General features: G+C 34.0%; 1 non-coding gene across 1 annotated transcript; it reads left to right on the forward strand.

The window, feature by feature from the left end:
- The first annotated feature begins 460 nt into the window (after positions 1 to 460).
- LOC116274348 lies at positions 461 to 531 on the forward strand. The gene has a single exon (XR_004182974.1). It is a non-coding gene; the product is annotated as a small nucleolar RNA SNORD65 (small nucleolar RNA).
- Positions 532 to 16,088: the final 15,557 nt, after the last annotated feature.

Below are 16,088 nucleotides of genomic sequence, written 5' to 3' on the forward strand. Positions count from 1 at the left end.
AGGCACAACTATCAAAAGAAGACATGTAAATGGCCAAGAGATATTTGAAAAAATGCTCAACATCACTGATCACTGGGGAAATGCAAATTATAGCCACAATAAATTATGGTCTCACACCTGTTAATATGGCTATTTTAAAAAAGACCGGGCCGGGCGCAGTGGCTCACGCCTGTAATCCCAGCACTTTGAGTGGCCAAGGTGGGCGGATCACAGGATCAGGAGATCGAGACCATCTTGGCCAATATAGTGAAACCCTATCTCTACTAAAATACAAAAAATTAGCCGGGCGTGGTGGCACGTGCCTGTAATCCCAGCTACTTGGGAGGCTGAGGCAGGAGAAATTGCTTGAACCTTGGAGGCGGAGGTTGCAGTGAGCACCACTGCACTTCAGCCTGGCAACAGAGCAAGACTCTGGCTCTTAAAAAAAGAAGAAAAAAGAAGAAGAAGAAGACTGAAGGTCAAATAATGAGATCACTCCAAATAGCTGAGGTTACCTGCAAATTGTTTAGTGGCAAACATGGTTTTCTGAGAAAAATAAAAGGACTAAAGATATTAAGTGTTGGCAATTATCTGGAGAAAAGGAAACACTTGCACATTGTTGGTGAAAATGTAAATTAATACAGCTATTTCATAAAACAGCACAGAGGACTGTTGAAAAATAAAAATAGAACTACCATTATGAATCAACAATTCTACATCTGGGAATATAGTCAAAGGAAATGAAATCAGTACGTCAAAGAGATATCTGCACCCCTCTGTTCATTGCAGCATTATTTAAAATGGCCAAGATATGGAATTAACCTTAGTGTCTATTAATGGATGAGTGAATCTAAGAATCTAAGTATGGATAAATACAATGTGGTATATAGACACATGGAATACTATTTAGCATCATAAAGAGGGAAATTCTGTCATTGCTGGCATTGTAGATGAACATAGATGACATTATGTTGAGTGAAGTAAGCCAGCAACCGAAAGACAAATACAGCATGATTTTACTTATATACAGAATTTAAAAAGTGGAACTCAGAAGCAACAAGTAGAGTGGTAGTTACCAGAGTCTGGGGTCACAGGAGTTTGGGCAGATTTTGGTCAGAGGATACAAAATTTCGGTTAGATATGAGCAATAATTTTAAGAGATCTATAGAGTAGAGTGGCTATAGTTAATAATAATATGTTGTATACTTGAAAATTGCTAGAAGAGTAGATTTGAAGTGTTTTAATTATAAAAATGTATGTGAGATAACATTTTAATTATGTTAACAAATTATTAATTTCACATCATATACATATTTTAAAACATCATGTTGTATGCCATAACTATAAAAACAATTTTATGTTGTCAATTAAAAACATATTTTAAAATATTATAAAGACAGGACATAGTGAATGACTGGGTTTCATCCTGGATATTCAAAGATGGTTCAATATTTGAATCCCAGCACTTTGGGAGGCCGAGACGGGCGGATCACGAGGTCAGGAGATCGAGACTATCCTGGCTAACACGGTGAAACCCCATCTCTACTAAAAAATACAAAAAACTAGCCGGGCGAGGTGGCGGGCACCTGTGGTCCCAGCTACTCGGGAGGCTGAGGCAGGAGAATGGCGTAAACCCGGGAGGCAGAGCTTGCAGTGAGCTGAGATCCAGCCACTGCACTCCAGCCTGGGCGACAGAGCCAGACTCAGTCTCAAAAAAAAAAAAAGAAAATTAAATCAGTGTTGTTTACTATAGTAATAAACTATGTAAGAAAAACCACAATCACTTTAACAAGTTCAACAAAAACATCCATTTGTAGCACTTGGAATCAAGTGTATTTACTATAGAAGGAGGGAAAAATACACAGCTATCACTTGTCATTCTGATAACTTATGAGCCATCAATTCGATTCCACTGTAGTCCTACAGGCACTTAGTTTTGTCAACATCATGGTATAACTTTCTGCACCTGATTGTAATTTATGTCTCACATAGCCTAAAAGTCACTTATAATTTACAATCAGTAGTCTACTAAAGAGCCTGGAATCACTATTTTACCCTCTCAAACATGAAATTCTTTGTGTATTCATATCCCAATAACATTTTAGATAGCAAAAACTGTGTTGTTTCATTCATTGAACTTATCTGAGGATTCAACATATTTCTGACAGTGCTAAGTGCTGCTATAACATTTTTTGAAAAAGGCAAAAAAAAATATCTATACAAAGTCAGTGACTTATGTCTTTATGAATATTCCAAACTGAGGCACAGGTGACAAACTGGAGTCTGAGGATATATTCAATGTAATGTTCAACCTGTCTTTATTCCTCTAAAGGAAAGGATTTGCATGTTTTCCAAAAGAGCATCATGCACCCCTCCCTTAGATATTATGTGTCTGCTTACTTTTATTCCACAAACTGTCCAATTCAATGATTTCATGCATGAAGTTCCTAGGGCTGTAATTATTTGATTTTATGATCTGCTGTCTCTTAGAAGATGAGAAATTCAAGCAAATAATAAATTAAGGGAGAAAATTCCAACCATTATGAGCATCTCAAAGGAAAAGTCCTTGGTGCTACACCAGATGTGTCAGAGAAGATTTCTATTAGCATGAATGTAAGTTTACATCTGAAAATGTGTTTGAGGTTTCTTAGACAGGCTGGGAGATTGTAGAGCAATAGAAACAGTAAACATGTAAAAATTATTCTTCGTCCGAGATTCTGAGATAGTGATCTGTGGACCTCGTAAAGGTCTCTGAGATTTTGTTCAGGATATTTGGGAGGTCAAAATTATGGCATTTCACTGTCTTGAGATTTGAAATGATAATGTGAAGGCAGTGGTGGGAAACACTGCTGCAACCCTAGAACATGTTAAAACAGGGCACCTGGCCGGGCGCAGTGGCTCACCCCTGTAATCCCAGCACTTTGGAAGGCCAAGGTGGGTGTATCATGAGGTCAGGAGATGAGACCATTCTGTCCAACATGGTGAATCCTCCTCTCTATTAAAAATATAAAAATTAGCCGGGCGTGATTTTGTGTGCCTGTAGTCCCAGCTACTTGGGAGGCTGAGGCAGGAGAATCGCTTGAACCCAAGAGGCAGAGGTTGCAGTGAGCCAAGATTGCGCCACTGCACTCCAGCCTGGCAACAGAGCAAGACTCCGTCTCAAAATAATAAATAAAATCCTTAGTAAAAAAGTAAAATTTACAAATGTTGTTATCTAACGATGTTTCAGTACCATCTTTTGTTATTCTGCATGACAAACTACTCGTAAAGCAACTCTACTGAAAGTACAATGCTTTTGTTGAAGAACATGTGCAAGATTATTTGTGTTGTGAGTGGAGTGAGCTATTTCTACTTACACGCATCAGTGTGGTTAAGCTAATGTAGAAGTAGTTGGTGAGAGACAGACCATAAAGGACCTCTGGGCCTGCATTAAAAATTGTGCTCTTATTTTAGGAAAAGAGAGAAGCCATTTAAGGAACTTGAGCATATTAGGAGAAAATTTCAATATTTAATTTACCAATTTTACTGAACTGCTTCAAGATTATAACTGTACCTCAGTAATGGTCCAAACCCAATCATATTTCTCTATTAAGTTTACTTCCCCACTCTATCAGCTAAAATTTGTTGTATCATTTGATGTCTTCATTGTTCCCATTCACCTTCCTCTATTCAAGTCCTAAACTAACAACCTCACTTCTACCTTACGAAGTAAAAAAGAACACATCAGATGTATGATGGCAACTTCTTCATCATACTGAGAATGTAATGCTGGGTCCTAAGAGATTATCTTTATAATCCTTTATAGTGAGGAAACTACAGGACCGAATTTTTTAGTTACAGTTTTAAAAGATATTTCTAATGTCTGTTAGCTTAGCAGTATCTATGTCCAAGATATTTATGAAAACCTATTTTTTTAATCCAGTGATTTTTAATCCATAATTAACAACAATATTTATGGCTAAACATTGCAACCTAGGCAGAAATACATAACTACAGTAGTTTCAAAATTCTGAAGCTGAAATGTCTGTTTCTTCTTTGGATCAATTTTACCTTAGATGCCATTCCTAGCCTGGAGCTCTGTGAAAACTTGGAGACAGATGATGCCTGAACAGGTCACTTAAAAAATAGACCCCCTAATAAAGACATTTTCTCACTTCAAAATTTTAGAGGGCCATTTTATTTATTTATTTATTTATTTATTTATTTATTTATTTTTAGGCAATTTCAGTCAACAACTAGAGGAAATGATCTTCAGTTCCCCAGGCAGGTCAAGATAGAATTATTCTTCCTTGCCATCAATTATTATTATTGACTGCTATTCTTAACTTTCTGTTGAAATTTCTTGAAGGTTTTATTTTGCTCTTCTAATGACTTCCCTTACTAAAATGGATTGGATGGCCCTGAAAACATCCCTCTAACGTTTTGCTTGAAGAAACCATGCAAAGTCATCAAATAAATGCCCATTACATGTCTAGATAGAAGATAAAAAAAAAAAAAAAACAGACGGATGGAATCAGTGTCCATCACAGAGAGGCCAAAAGAAACATATATAAGGGACTTAGAGTTCAGAATTGTGATCAAGCCCCTCCCTTATGCTGTATGTCCACTCACAGAGGTAAACAGAATGGAAAGAAGCCCTTCATCATGCGGCTTCACACTGGAAACCTAAATAATTACTCTGCTTTTGTGCTCCACAAATTCTTAACTTCACACACTCTAAAATCAGAGCTAAACTATGTATGTATGCTATACTGTATTTTTGTGTTAAAAATGTTTATTTGCTATATAGAGCGACATCTACAATAACCTAATTCTGGTGTTGCCTGTGTTTTTAATTCTTCATTTTCTAATACACTCAAAGCTTTTGTAAACAGAAGTTGCTCAGAATCTTTCAATTCCTGAGAATCCACATTTGTGGAAATACAAGAAAAATTAAACGCCAGTCCCATTTATTCTACTAACAATCTATTACACCAATTAGAAATAAACATACTTAAGGAATTTACAGCAGCATAAAATCAGGAAACCTATTTTGGGGAGCTTAGAAATGCGGTTTTAATGTCCTATTGCTATGTTTATTTTCCCTAATTTGATGTTATTTATTCATGAGTAGTTGACAGGTAAAAGATAGCTAGCTAAAACTTCAATAGCAATTTTCCACTTGCAAGTGGAACAAAAGTAAAGGAAAAATAAAATATAATACTCACTTAATCAGATTCATTGAATTTCAGGAGGAAAAGATGTAGTGGGGAAAGCAGGAAAAGCACAATTAGAATAAAAATGTTACACCTTAAGCTGTGTCCATAATATAACTAAACAATCAGCCAAGCTTGCCTGCATTTTAAAGTGGCATTTCCAGTGATGTATGTGTATGCATATGGATGTGTGTGCTGCAACGCTGTAGAGATTGGGATAGATTTGAATGTACAGCCACACTAATTGTTTAATTAATTACAGAGAAATCTAAGAACCAATCAGTGTTTTCAGTTTAAACGTATTGTTATTTCATAAATACAGGTTAAGTCTTCTAAGAGTTGTATTCTCCCATATGTTCTAATTATGATAACTATTTTTTTTTCTAGTATAAAATTTTTCTTTCCACCTGAATAAAGTTGCAAAAAGGGCACCCATTTTGCTTCTTTCTTACAAATACCCTTTACAACGTCACTGTGCAGTTCCTCCCATTACGAAGTGGTATATTTTTTCTCCTCTCCTTGAATCTGGTATATCCTTGTGAGATTCTTTGTCTAATAGAACGTAGCAGAAATGATGATGTTCCCATTCCAAGCCTTGTAGTCTCCCACTGTGTCTCTTTGGATTCCTCCGTTCCATGCGTCTAAGTAGACCGTAGACTGTGTAAACCTGAGCCTGACGTCACACAACTGGATGCAGCCACAACCTCAGTCATAGAAGAGAGATGAGTCAAGATCAGGAATGCCAAATTACAACTGACATGCAACTAAGACCGGATAAATGAGAAAACCCAGTTCCTACGAAAAGAACAACCATGATGAATCCAAACTACATTGGCAATCCACAAAAATGAAAGCTAGAATATTAAACATGTCATTAGCCACCAAAGTTTGGAATGCTGTGTTATGTGGCAACAAGTAACTTATAAGAAAAAACCCATATTGACATAACTTAAATGCCTGAATATTCTGCAAATCATTTGTTTAATCAGCAAAGCTGATTATCTGTTTATTTCACTTTAAGGGAAAAACATAAGAAGATGGGTACCATTGGAAGATCTCCAACTTATTTCATTTTTCTTGGTGTTTCAGTGTTTTTATTTTTATAAGATGCTTATAATTACAGAAAAAATATTCACATAGCTAAGCATAAAATTATCTCATTATCTTAGAAATAAAAGGTTGCTTCTTTTATACGTATTATTAGAGTAACAAAATATTTTGTGTGAATATTGAAGAGTTTGTAACTATTTTGCATATTCATCAGAAACTATTTTATCAGTTATACAATTTATCTTTGCCTACTTGTACATAGAAAATACAAATAAATGGTACAAGCTTAATAAAACTTCATTGAAAACTCAGTGTTGCCAATTAAGGTACACATTGTATAATTACTAAATAATTTCTAGAAAACTGTATTGTCTGCTCTAAGGATAAAATACACTGAAATATGGTAAAAAATATAAAAATATAACTGGGTGTTACCTATTGCTTCATTAATTCATAGAACCTTGGGAAAACTAAACTTCCACACCTGAATAAAGTGGTTCTTATTTTGAAAACTTGGATTTTCCTTTAGAACAGTTTCAGTGACATGTATCTTATGTAGCAGTCATGCTATTTAAGTTTCCTGTCATATACAAATATTATATTTTTAATTTTTACTGAGAAATGCTTCATACTGCAGCATTTAGATAATTAAGTCTTGAATTATATGCATGCTTCTGTATGTGTACACAGTGTGTGCAGTTTTTTAAACGTGTATGATATGTGGTACTAACAATGAATTCTCTTTAAAATTGCATAGAAATATTGAATTCATACAGTTTTTATAAAAGTAATTTTATTTGGCATTATGTTTATAAGTCATCTCTAGTAGTATAGAATATAATGAATTCAAATAATATGGAGATATGTTTATTTGTTCTTCAAGTTATCATAAAATTTCTATTGTAGATTCCTTTGAGTAGAGAGATTTAATGGTATATGCTATTTGTATTGTTTACCTTTTCAATAACTTTCCAGATTTATAATGTGCATTTCAGTTGGTGAAATATTTAATGCCACAATATGATGCCTGATTTAGCATGAAGTGGGAAATTATAGCACATAATTGAAATCTATGGGCTCATGAATTTCAGCCCGTACTTTAAAAAAATTGTGTCAGTTTCAAAATTAAACATTAATTCACTTTGCTTTAAAACATACAATTTATACACTTATCTTGTTTTATGAACAACTTAAAAACTTTTTAAAGCTCTAGAGTTTTGTTACATTTTACTGTTGTATACAAACAATCCAAGATGTAAGGATTGTTAGGGTGTTAGAGATATACTAAGATACTAATAGAGAAATAGCACAATTTTTTTTTTTTTTTCCCAAGACAGAGTCTTGCTCTGTCTTCCAGGCGAGAGCGCAATAGTGCAATCTCAGTTCACTGCAACCCTGCCTCCCAGGTTCAAGCAATACTCCTACCTCAGCCTCCCAAGTAGCTGGGATTACAGGCATGTACCACCATGCCCAGCTAATGTTTGTATTTTGGGTAGAGACAGGGTTTCACCACGTTGGCCAGGCTGGTCTGGAACTCCTGACCTTGGGTGATCTGCCCACCTTGGCCTCCAAAAGTGCTGGGATTACAGGCGTGAGCCACCATGCCTGGCCTCATTTTAATTTGAATAAATCTAGAAATTTTATGTCAGGAACATCATTGATAAAGAGTTTGCAATTTATTATCTAGAACATTGACTATTTAATTCCCATTTTTGCTATTTGGTATATATTTGTAGATTATGTGGATGTAATATGATAAGTTATATTTAAAATGTATATGACCAATAGTATTTTCCCCACAATGTGCTAACTAAGATACTGAGAGTCTTGATGATTGTAATAACTAAATACAATTAATTAATTAGGAATAATTAAATACAAAAAAAACTCTAAGTTCCAATTGGAAAGAACATTTTATGGTGCACAAAAAACACTTTTTCTAGGCCTGGAACTTATTATTACTAATTATCTTTTCATGTTAACTACATTTCAGGCATATGTCTAAAAAAAAAAAGTATCTGTATAGAGATAGACATATAAATATATATTAGATGTCAATCTATATGCAATTTAAATTATAAAACAGTAACAATAAAATATTATATTATTACATAGTTATGTATTTTTAAAGAAAAATTTCTAACCAAGGATATATTTTAAATTGACAGCTGAATCATACCATAGTGATCATCTTGTTAAATCGATTATTTTTCAAAATTAGGTGTGGTAATTTAATGAAATGACAGAATCATTATCTAAAGTTCTGTGTTGAGATCAGAATACAGATAAAAGCATTATTTTAGAAAAAAGTCTATTGATAGCTTGCTTTCTTTTAAGTAAATTTAAAACAAAATCTTAATGATCTGCATGAACATTTGGACATTTAAATATTAATGCTATATTTGTGTACATGCTTTGCTAAATTTCAGTGTTTAGAAACAAACATAATTAATGTATATGCAACCTAATGATGAAAACATATGAATATGAAATGAAACCTGTGTTCAATAAAACCCAACATCTATATTTGTCAACTACAAAAGCATCATGAAAAGTTAAGAAATTCAAAGGGTTGCTACAAGTAGGGAAACAATGTTAGTAACAATGGAGATGCAAAGCCAATGAATATCATGTACTTATGCTGCTAACACTATGTGAAAATACATAGGGCACTAACACATAAACGGTTTCATGTTATGAGAGTCAAACATGCAATTTGGTTAAGCCACATTATAAATCATTGTTGCCGTTTTTTTTTCTGCCAGAATTGATCACATTTTTGGTACTATTTAATATTTTAACAGTGTGGAAGAATTAATCTGAAAGATGTAGGAGTCTCAATGTTTTGCAGTTTACAGTTAACATTTGAGAAGCATACAGATGAGCTGGCTCTAAAGTCCGGATTTGTAATTCTCAACTTTTTGAGATTGCCAATGTTAACGCTGTATGTATTGACCGATTCAATTAGTAAAGCAACTGATTTGTATCAATCAACAAACGTATTAAAGAGCAGTAGATAAAAGAGGACCGAGTTGCTGCTCTTAAGATTATATTTTAACAGGAGGTACAAACAATTTACAAACACAAGTGCTGTAAAATTGGATGTAATGATACAGGCTATGACGACATTGAATGTGGCGAGGTGGTGCTACTACAGACACGATAGCCTCTCCAAGGATAGACATTTTGGGTAGAGATGTGAATGAAGGGATGGAATGAACCTGGTGAATATTTCAGTAGAGGACATTCCAGAGAGAGCATCCATGAAGTGCAAATGTCTAAGGCAAGAGTGCACTCCAAGGTGGTTGAAGCAGATTGATTGATAGGTGAGAGCAGGGCTACTAGATTTTGTAGAATCTTGTAAACTAAGAAAAGGATTTTTGATTTTGTTATGAGCAGGATAGGAAGGCACAGGAGGAGCTGACAATGTGACACAATTATGTTAATGTATTACAAGGGTCCACCTGGCTGCTCTAGAGGGGAATAACAATGAAAAACATTTTGAAAGTTAAAGGGCGTTGTAGGGGGTTGATATGGCAGACTGGTTTGGGCTATAGTGCAAACAGTGAAGGTGTTGAGAAGTAGTTGCTCCTAGATGTAATTTAAAGACAGACAACACAAGATATGCTGAGAGATTTGATGTAGGGTATGAGAGGATAAAAGAATTACAAAAACATAATTCTAAGGATTTTGAGCTAAGAAACTAGAAAAACGAATTTACCACTGATGAAGAGATTCAATATTACAAGAGATGAAAATTTGGAAAAGGAATATCAAGCTCTATATATTCGAAATTAGAGATTCCTGCGGGAACTCCTAGAGGAGACATCAGGCAGAAAGTTGGATACGTAAACTTTTAGTTCAAGAATGAGATTAGGATAAGAGATAAAAATTGAGGAGTCCTAATAACATGTACATTTTAATAGTTTTATTGGATTAGTTGTCAATAAACAGCACATATTTTAAGTGTCTAGTTTCTATGTTTGCATATATGTATAGATGCATAAACTCATTACTGCAGTTAAGATAATGAGTTTATCACTCACTGCCAAGTTTCCTCTTGAAACATTGTAATTCTTTCCTCTCGCACGTTGCATTTCTCGTATCTCTGTCCCCAACCAAGTACTATACTTTCTGTCAGCAAAATGAGGGTGCCTTTTATGGAACCATATATAAATATAATCATATAGCACATATTCTTTATTTTTTGACTTCTTCATGCAGCAACTTATTTTGAGGTTCATCTTGGTTGATTCCTGAATCAACAGTTCATTCTTTGACTGCCAAGCAGTATCCCGTTGTATGAACGTATCACAACTTATTTGTCTATTTATCTGGTGATGGATATTCAAGCAGTGTCCAAGGTTTGGCTGTTACAAAGAAAACTGCTACACATTCAAGCCTAAGAATCTACAAATAGGTAACATTTAATTGTGTAATGACTAGGACAAAGGGTAGGTATATGTATACCTTTTTATGAAACTGTTTTTCAAGGTGATCATAACACTTTCATTCCCAGCAGCCAGGTATGATATTGCTACTTGCTCCACACACTCACTAGCAATGCTATGATCAACCTTTTTAATTTTAGATATTCTCACAGGCGCGTGTGGGACTTACCTATTGGAATTTTAACTTGCATTTCTTCAGTGATCAATGATATTGAGCTAAATTGCAGTTTCTTATTTGATTCATGCATGGTCTGTGGTGCAGGCTGTTCAAATCTTTTGGCCATTTATAAATCGGGGTATTCGTCTCCTTATTATTGAGATTTCAGGGTTTTAAAACATATTTTGGATATAAAAATTTGGAAAAGTTCTTTGTCAGATGCATTTGCAAATACTTCTCCTCAGTATATGAATTGTCTTTTGATTCACTTCAGGGTATCTTTTGAAGAAATGAAGTTCTGCCTTTTGATGTTGTCCTATTTATCATTGAGTCTGTTGATAGCACATCTAGGAAATTGTTGCCTAATTGATATCACCAAGATGTTCTCATAGGTTTGCTTTTATGATATTCACAATCTAGGTTTTGACATGTAGGTTAATACTTTTAATTTCAATAGCTTTGTTTATGTATAACTGACCAAAAATAAACAATGTATATTTAAAGTGTGTACAATTGATGTTCTCATATACATATACACCCAATGACATCATCACCCCAATCATAAGCGAATGTATCTGTTACTACAAAGAGTTTCCACTCTCTCATTCTAATATCTCATTCCTTCTCCTCTCCACTTCTCCCCATTCAGACATTGATTAACCCTTTGTCCTATGGATTCCGTTGTATATTCTAGAGATTTTTCATTTTTTACTCCTTTATTTTTCTATTTTATTAAAAACATACATATGTCATGTACTCATTATATCTGCCATCTTTCACCCAGCATACTTACTTCGAGTTTCATTCATTTTGTTGCAAATCTCAGTATTTCAATACTTTTTATATTTCTATATAGTGCCATTATACGAATGCTCAATAGTATGTCATTATATGAACATACCATGACTCTTTTTACTCAACCACCAGTTGATGACTCAAGTTATTTTCAGTTTTTGTCTATTTATAAATAAAGTTTCTATAAAAACTCATGTTCAAATCTTTTATATTGGACAAATATTTAGGAGTAGAATGACCATATCACAGGAGAGATGAATACTTAACTTTTAAAGAAAATGAAAACATTTTCAAGATGAATGTTACATTTTACATTTCCACCAGCATTGTATGCGAGTACAAGTTACTTAAGATTCTCTCTAAAACTTGACATTGCCAGTCTTTTTTTTTTTTTTTTTTTTTTTTTTGAGACCAAGTTTCGCTCTTGTTGCACGGGGTGGTGAAATGGCGCGATCTCGGCTCACGGCAACCCCTGCCTGCCGGCTTCACGTGATTCTTCTGCTTCAGCCTCCCAAGTATCTGGGATTACAGGCATGCGCCTCCACACCCAGCTAATTCTGTGTTTTTAGTAGAGATGATTGCCAGTCTTTTAAATCTTAACCATTCTAATAGATATTGGTGTTATTTCATTTTCATTTAATTCGCACTTACCTAATAACTGATTAGATTGAGCATCTTTCATGTTCTTATTTGTTTACCATATATTTCACTTGGTGTTATGTATGGTTACATCATTTTCACAATGCATATTGGATTGTTTGTTTCCTTAAAACTGAGTTTGGGGAGTACTTTGTATATTCTATGTACAATTTCTTTATCTGATACAAGCTTTGCAAATATTTTCTCCCAGTCTTTGACTTGTCTTTTTCATTCCCTTAGCAGTGATTTTTAAAGAGCAGTCACTTTGGAAGAAGTCAAAGGAGAGAAATCTATTATTTTTTTTCATAGAAATTAACAAGCTGTTATAAAAATTCGTTTTGAAATACAAAGGACCGAAATACCCAAGTGACTGTGAGATGGAACAAAGTTGGTAGGCCAAAACTACCTGATTTCAAAATGCTGCAATAATTAAGACAGTGCATTCAAAAAAATTCTAAATAAATTTCAAAGAAGTCAAATCTATCATTTTTGTATTTTATGGTTCAGACTTGTGGTATCAATTCTAAGAAATCTGGCTTTACCTAAGGTTGCAAATATTTTTGCCTGTATTTTCTTTTTAAAGTTTTATAGTTTTAGGTCAGTGGTTCATCTTCAGTTCATGTTGTTTATGGTATGAGCTATAAATTGGATTTTCTTGCTTATATGCATATCCAATTACCATCATTCTTTGCAGAGACTCTTCCTTTTCTATTGAACTACATTTGTACTTTCATTCATAACCAGTTGTCCATATATGCATGATTCCATTTCTGGAATTGTGATTCTACTCCATTGATCTATGTGATCTTCAATGATGAGTTCTCCTCCATTGATCTATTTGTCTGTGTCTGTGTTTGGTGCATTATTGAATGCACTGTCTTAATTATTGTAGCATTTTGAAACCAGGCAGTTTTGGCGTACCAACTTTGCTCCATTTCACAGTTACTTGGATATTTTGGTCCTTTGTATTTCCAAATGAATTTTTAAAACAGCTTGTTAATTTCTACCAAAAAAAAAAAAAAAGTTTCCTGGGATTTTGGGACAATTGGCATCTTAACAATGAGTTTTTCAACTCCGTGAAATAATAGATTTCTCTACTTACATAGGTTTTTAATTTCTTGCAGAACTTTTTTTTTAGTTTTATCTGAACAGATCTTACATGTTTTGTCAGATTTCTATTCAAATGTTTTCTAAATTTGTATTTTTTTGTAATTGTTATTGTATTTCAATCTGTTTGGTAGTATATGAAAATACAATTGTTTGTTTATATTAATCTTGTTATTTGAAAACTTTATAAACTGATCTATTTTTTCCAGTAGCTATTTCATAGATTCAATTGTATTTTCTGTGTAATCATACCATCTGAACGTAAGACATTATTACTTCTTCATTTCCTAACCAAATGCCTTTTAAAAAAATTATTGCCTCATTGCCATAGCTAGAGCCTTTAGTAAAATATTGATGAAAACAGATATCCTTCTGCTGTTCTTGAAATTAGGGAAAAACATTCAGTATTCACCATTGTGTATAATACTACCTGGAGGCCAGTATTTCTTCACAATAAGATGTTTGGGAATATCTGGAGATATTTTTGGGTGTCACAACCTGGAGGATGGCATGTAGTTGGTAGAAACTAGGTCTGTAGCTAAATATCTTTCAATACACAGGGCACACCAACCTCCCACTCCAAGAAAGAGTTATTTGGTCCAAAATATCAGTAGTGCTGAGATTAAGGAATTCTGTTCTGTATTCAAAGTGATGCTATATTACGTCATCTATAATGTAGGAATCTCATTAAGGTATGCTTGCATTTCCTCCTCCCAGCCTTTGCATTATTGTTATCATATGTTTTACACACACACACACACACACACACACACACAGCTAAGGCCAGTCCTAATGAGCTCAATAAGCCTGGCCTTTGCAAACTAAAATTTTTTGCTTTAAATTTTCAATTATTTGTTGTCAGAAAAAAATCTTTTGTTTTTTGCTTTTTTTGCTGGGGGGGGGGGTTTCTCTAGTCTAGTTTATTAAGACAATGATTTATTCCTTCCAGGAGTATAATTTACATCAAAGGCCATTCATCTCAACATTAAATACTAAAGAAATAAAAAAGTTAATTGAAAATAAAAAACAAGTCCCCTCACCCCCAAAGTCAATACAGCAACCTGTGATAAATCTGAAAGAGAAGAAACAACCCATCAACATTTTATTTCAGAAAAGATAAAATCATTAATTTTTTCTTACGTTTAAGAATTTCTTTGTTGTTAATTTTATTTTTAAAGGAAAAAGTCCACAATAGAAAAAATTTAGAAAAAATCTTTAATATTTGCCTAGTCAACAGTTTTCCATAATACTCATTCCTTTGCAAACGTTTAGGTATCTCTGGATGCTTTTAAGATGATCTCTTTATCACTCTTCTCAGCAATATGATTATGTTGTGCCACCATAGAATTACATTTCTTTTATATTTATCTTACTTGGATAATTTTATTTCTTTTTGTTTTGTTTTGTGTTTTCCTTCCTTTTTTATTTGCAAAAAATTTCAACTCTTAGTTCCTACTTTTAATTACATTTGGAAAGAGTTTGGTCATTATACTAAAATATTGTTTTCTGTCCCTCTTCTGTGCCAATTTTTTGGGGATATCAATTATATGTATGGTGTATTGCTTGATATAATCCTACAAGTAACTGAGCTACTACTTTAAATAAAACTGTTTGCTTTCTCTATGTTTAAGTTTTAACCATTTCTATTGCATATTCTATGAGTTCCCTAATTTATTAGGCTTTAGTCCCTAATTGCTATCAAGCCCATGCTTTCATTTCAGAGATAATCAATTTTATCTCTAAAGAATCTCATCTCATTTGGTTCTCTATTTATAATATAATTCTCTTGCATTCTGAAGAACATGTTGAATATTTGAACATATTGAACATATTTGCCATAGCTGTCTTAAATTCCTTTAGTGGTAATTCATTATCTGTGTCATTTCTGTGTTTGTTTATATTAATGAACATGTTTGTGAAGAACATCTTTGTAAAGATGGTTTAGATTAGCCACTATGTTATAACGTATTTATTTATTTATTTATTTTTATTTTATTTTTTTTTTTGAGACGGAGTCTTGCTCTGTCACCCAGGCTGGAGTGCAGAGGCCGGATCTCAGCTCACTGCAAGCTCCTCCTCTCGGGTTCACGCCATTCTCCTGCCTCAGCCTCCCGAGTAGCTGGGACTACAGGCACCCGCCACTTCGCCCGGCTAGTTTTTTTTTGTATTTTTTAGTAGAGATGGGGTTTCACCGTGTTAGCCAGGATGGTCTCGATCTCCTGACCTCGTGATCCACCCGTCTCAGCCTCCCAAAGTGCTGGGATTACAGGCTTGAGCCATCGCGCCGGGCCAATGTATTTATTTTTACCACTAAGTTACAATGCTTTAGAATTGTCTACTGAATGCTATCTTTGTGGGACACAAACGCTCCATCCTGGTAAGTCATGTCAGGAGTATGTCTTTCTCAAAAGTGAAGAATAAGTTTCTGTTCCTTCAGTTGCCCATCTTTGAGAAACTATGACCTGCAGCAGAGGGATAAATACACATCCCAGTCCATGAAACATTATTCACTGACCAAAGAGATGAGCTGTTGAGTCATGCACATGCACCCACCACATGAATGGATCTTAAATGCATTTTACTAGGTGAAAGAAGGAAGAATTAAAAGCCACATATTTTATAATATAACTCATGTGGAATCCTAGAAATTTAAAACTAAAGAAATAGAAAAGAGAATATTATTTTTATGGCTTAAGAGAACATAGATGTATTAAC

The sequence above is a fragment of the Papio anubis genome, chromosome 3 (assembly GCF_008728515.1).
Source record: "Papio anubis isolate 15944 chromosome 3, Panubis1.0, whole genome shotgun sequence".
Classification (NCBI taxonomy): Eukaryota; Metazoa; Chordata; class Mammalia; order Primates; family Cercopithecidae; genus Papio; species Papio anubis.